Below are 5,879 nucleotides of genomic sequence, written 5' to 3' on the forward strand. Positions count from 1 at the left end.
ATAAGAGAAATTCAGCTGCTTGCACACCCTTGTTCGCTCCCGATAGCCCTGCAAACTCTATCCAGATGTTTACCTATTTAAACATTAGAATTGAATCTGCCCTGGTCGTACATTCCAGAGACTAATCACTGAGTAATGAAGCATTACAAACTTGATGTTTGGTGGCAAGTGTTAATTTGGAAGATTAACTTGGAGATGGACACAAAATGCAGGGGTAACAACGGGTCAGGCAGCTCGAGAGAAAAGGATTAGGTGACATTTCGTGTTGAGACCCTTCTTCAGAGTCCTTTTCTCCAGAAATGCTGCCTGACCCGCTGAGTTACTCCAGCACTTTGTGTTTATCTTGGATGTAAACCAGCATCTGCAGTTCCTTCCCAAGCATGGTGAATGGATCTAGCTTGAAGATTAAATATATATATTTTCAAAGGCATCCATGCCACTTTCCTATGATAACTTCTGTAAGATGGCAGTTATGGATAACTAACCTTGAATGAGGAAGAACATCAACTTGTACTTGGGTGATTTGGATTTTTAGAACTTGAGTTCTGTAAGTTGCATACTTCTTTCCAACAGAGACACCTTTGGTTTGTCTTGGATACAGTAAACAGCAATTGCCCAGAATTGGAAATTCACAGAATATGGCTGAGAATAAAAGATGAGCAACAGTAAATGTTAGGGTTGCCAATGTTTTCTTAGTTACTAAAGAAAGATTTAAAAGGAGTGAAATAACTTGCAGATGATGGGCTTTAATAAACTAAGTTCTCAAAAAAATATGCCTTAAGTACTTTAAAAAATATTAATCTTTGAGTCAATAGATACATTTTTAACATGAGTTACATTTTGTATCCACTCAAATTCAGTCAGAAACATCCAAACTGATGTGCTGCAAGCACAGAAGGATATCAACCTATCGAGGAAGAGGAAACCGATGGTATTATAGGTATTAGCTATTTTAGAATCATTTAACATGCCCAACAAGGAACAACAACTGCAGAATTTAATAAATGTTAATTGGGCTTGGGTAAAAGTGTTGGGTGGTATTTCCATCCAGTGGATTCGAGAAATGAATGTTGGGGTGAACTATGAGAAAGAGTCACCAAATGGCTATGTTTTGTGTTTTATTCAACAGTACCCTCCCTCTTCTTTCCCCTCTCCTCCACTCCCTTTGTCACCTAAGGATCACACTCACCACAGACACGCACACGGACAGACATAACAAACAAGATGAGAGTTTTAGTAATATTAGATTAGATAGATAAGACTAAGTGGGACCCGATGGGCCCCCATCCCCCCTCAACGCAATATTGCATCCCTGAAATTGTTGCTGTATCGTGCACTGTTTTGGCTGACTTTCGGGAACATACGGGCATGCATTTTTTTTAAAAGATTTTTTTTTGTCATTTTTATAGTTTATTATGGGCTTACTTTGTCAAATCGAAGGAAACTTGCTACTGCACACCACAGCCAAATGGTGAGTAAGGCGGGCCTAAACTGAAATCGAGACGTTAAGTTCTTTCGAAGATTTAACAATTATTTCCTTAGACGCAGAAAAAGCTTTGGACCAAGTGGAATGGGCTTATCTTTTTACAGTGTCAGAAAAATTCCAATTAGGAGAAAACTTCATTTCATGGGCGAAGCTGTTTTATAATAATCCGACAGCCAGAATACTGACAAATCAAATTATTTCACCTAAATTTCACTTATCATGGGGTAACAGACAAGGATGCGCCCTTTCACCAATGTTATTTGCCTTAGCCATAGAATCTCTCGCAGAGAGTATTAGAGTACATTTGGGTATTCATGGATATAACACTAATTATACTAGTAACAAGATTTTGTTATATGCAGACGATGTACTTTTATACATTACTAACTCCCAAGTTAGTATCCCAAATGTATTAAACCTTATAGAACAATTTGGTGCCTTTTCAGGGTATAGAAAAAACTGGAATAAAAGTGAAATTATGCCAATATAAGCTCAAGATCCTTCTCAACTCCAAAAATTTCCCTTCAGAATTGTTACTGAAAAATTTAGATACCTCGGAGTTTACGTGACTAGAAAATACACCTCCCTATTTAAAACAAATTTCCCACCACTAGTTACTAAACTAAATGCCCACATTCTATTCTGAAAAACACTCCCTATTTCCCTTATAGGTAGAGTAAATGCCATAAAGATGATCTTCCTTCCACAACTCCTTTATTTATTTCAATCAATACCATATATCTCCCTAAAAGTTTTTTCAAAAAAATTATTATTACAATTATTACAAACTTCATCTGGGACTACAAAACCCATAGAATACACAAAAGACATTTGTGTAAATCCAAAGAAAATGGAGGATTAGCTCTTCCTAACTTTCTTTTCTACTATTGGGTGACTAACATCAAAAATAAAATCTTGTGGATGGATGATACATGTCAACAGGTAAATTGGTTAAAAATGGAGAGGGAAGATTGTTTGCCATTTAATTTAGGCTCCATTCTTCTTTCTCCAATACATCTGAATAAATCAACGTATGAGCAAAATCCTTACGTATCTGGAAACAGTTGAAATTAAGTCTCAAACTGAGATATTTGTCTCTCCTACCTATTCCTAACAAGGCGTTTGCGCAATGGAAAAAACCTAGGAATTAAAACGGTGGGAGACCTCTATAAGAAGGGGACTTTCCTGTCTTTTCAAGAACTACAGGAGAAATATCATTTGAAAGCAAGCAATCTTTAGATATCTTCAAATCCGCGATTATGTGAAAACATACACACAAGACTCGTTTTATGGGTCCAGATATATTAGACGATTGTTTGAATAGACATGCCGATACAAGTAAGTTAATATCTTACATCTATAACACTCTCTTAAATGTGGATACCCCAACTTCTGAGATGTATAGGCGAGCATGGGAAGACGGGTTTATTAATTTCAAAAGATATATGGGAAGAAAGCCTACTATACATACATTACTGCTCTCTCAATGTCAGGCACTCCCTGATACAATTCAAAATACTGCATAGGCTATACTATTCAAAGACTAAATTGAATAAGATCTTCCCAACTGTCTCCCCTATCTGTGATAAATGCCACCTGCAAGAAGCGACCTTAACCCATTCCTTTGCATCCTGTATAAAGATACAAAACTTCTGGATGGGAATATTCGATATCTTCTCTAAAACACTTAAAATTAAACTGGAATCAGATAAAAAATTAATAACTTTAGGTATGTCAGAGGCCTGTTCTAAGTTAACGATATTTCAAAGACGCTTCCTTGACTACGGTCTAATAACTGCGAAAAAACTCATACTTAAATTCTGGAGAAAGACAACAGTTCCCACAGTGAAGATGTGGATTACTGACATGTCCGAGACACTACATTTAGAAAACATTGGGCTTGTTTTGGCTGAAAAAGCAGACCAATTCTTCAAAACATGGTCTCCTTTCACTGAATTTCTTCAACAACAGAATGGTTCAACACAAATTTAAAGCCGATGCTAGGGATGGGTGAGCGAGGGGGGGGGGGGGGGGGGGGGGGGAGAGGGGAGAGAGAGAGGACAGTGGGGCATATCTCCATCTTTTTTCTAATTTCTCTTTTTTCTTCTCGCACTTGTTTGGTAGTTCAGGGGTCTTTTCTTCTCTCTTGCATTTTTTTTCATTCGTTCCTTTTTTTGATTTACGTATTAATGTTAAAAATAAAGCTTATGAAAATAGTATAACTTTCATGTCGATTGCTTTATTCTTGTACAATTGCTTCTAATAAAATAAATTCAAAAAACTAAAAGAACTTCTTGAAGAATTCTCTGCATCGCCTGAGTTAATTTTGAGTATCAGCAACCACAACAAAATTGGCGCAGCAAGCAGGGTTGGAAAGAGACCCATTCAATAAAAGACTAACCGCCAAGGGCGCTTCCCAGCCCCTCAGTGGCTTCCAGGGACAACAGGACAAGGTTGGCCACCCGCAAAAAGATAGGCGGTTTTCCACTTCATTTGGACTAATACCCTGTTGAAAACGGGAAGCCACTGGGGACACAGAAATGTCCAGGCAGTCAGGGCCTTGCCAACCCAAAGAATCTGTCGCTAAATTATCCTAAGAGGAGACCTGGAGGATTGCTCGAGAACACAGCGCAGTAGGGTAAGTAGAATATAATTCATCTGAGAAAGTAGTTTTGTGATAAGAATGTGAGAAGTGAAAGGGGTCTGAATGGACCAGTCATCATGTGGCTACCGCCCTTAGAAGAATAAGGGGTCTGAACCGGCAAGATAAGAATAAGACCTTGTGGCTACCACCCTTAGAAGTGAAAGGGGTCTGAACGGACAAGGCATTCTGTGGCTACCTCCCTTAGAAGAATAAGAGGTCTGTACAGACAGAACATAGAAAATAGGTGCAGGAGTAGGCCATTCGGCCCTTCGAGCCTGCACCGCCATTCAATATGATCATCCAACTCAGTATCCTGTACCTGCCTTCTCTCCATACCCCCTGATCCCTTTAGCCACAAGGGCCACATCTAACTCCCTCTTAAATATAGCCAATGAACTGGCCTCAACTACCTTCTGCGGGAGAGAATTCCAGAGATTCACCACTCTGTGAAAAAAGTTTTCCTCATCTCGGTCCTAAAAGATTTCCCCCTTATCCTTAAACTGTGACCCCTTGTTCTGGACTTCCCCAACATCGGGAACAATCTTCCTGCATCTAGCCTGTCCAACCCCTTAAGAATTTTGTAAGTTTCTATAAGATCCCCCCTCAATCTTCTAAATTCTAGCGAGTACAAACCGAGTCTATCCAGTCTTTCTTCATATGAAAGTCAGGGAGAATAGGAACTAATTGGGAAACATAAAATTGCAAAATGTTAAGGGCCAAGGCAGGGAAAGAAAGCACTGATAAGAAGAGTTCAGAAAACAAGCAAACAGTTAAGAACAAACCCAGTGCTGGTAATTTCTCTGGAGACCCCTTGATGACATGGCAACCGTGTTTAGAGAAGAGGGGGGATGAAGGAATAAATTTGGTGGGGAATGAGGAACAAAGTTGGGAATAGTGTAGACCACCTCCCCAATATAAGATCCCGTAGGGGTTAGGGGAGAAAGCTCTAGCACCCCTACAGGGAAGGGCACTCCCAGACGAAGATGATACCATAGCGACTAGGAGACTGAAAAGGCAGATGAGAAAGAAGAAGGGAAAGGGTTGAGGCAGAAGAGGAAGAAGCAGCAGTATTGAATTCAGCAGTGAGAGAGTTAAACAACACAGAGCATCAGAGAGAAAAAACAAGACAAAATAAAGAAGAAAAAAGAGCATGAGGATCAAGGCTGCTCAAAACATTTAAATCCCAGCCAACAGCCTGTACTTTTGGTTAAAACAAACTTACAACTTCGAACTTTGAATAACTTTTGGCACAGAGCAGCGAGCTCGCTTCTGCTGAAGAGAAACAAAGAGGAGAAATGTGTGTCTTTGTTTGTGGAGATTGATGGGTGTGAGGTGTGGCAAAACTTTGAATGACAGGGAGTCTGACTAATCACAATCTGGATCAATGTCCAATCACAGCGCCCAGGATCCTGACTGAGGGAATTGCACCATCCCACTGTGAATTATGCCCGCCCATTCTTAACAGATTAATCCTTATCAACTTAACTCTCTCATTTCAACAAGAAGATTTTCACAACTTAAAGACAACGATACCCACACTGCAGGCCTCAGTCCTCCCACTCCACCTGGCCATTATTGAGTGCAATGCCTATATGAATGGCCCGATAAAGCAGTCCGGGGGAATGCTGAGCAAGCAGTATTTCCCCCGCGGCAGCTTGTAAATTCGTTATACTGGTCCCCACAGAACCAAAGATTCTAGTAAACGAAACGGTCTTGTCAGACAAGGGAAGGATTCGAAATTACTAAGGG

Source organism: Amblyraja radiata, chromosome 2, assembly GCF_010909765.2.
Source record: "Amblyraja radiata isolate CabotCenter1 chromosome 2, sAmbRad1.1.pri, whole genome shotgun sequence".
Lineage (NCBI taxonomy): Eukaryota > Metazoa > Chordata > Chondrichthyes > Rajiformes > Rajidae > Amblyraja > Amblyraja radiata.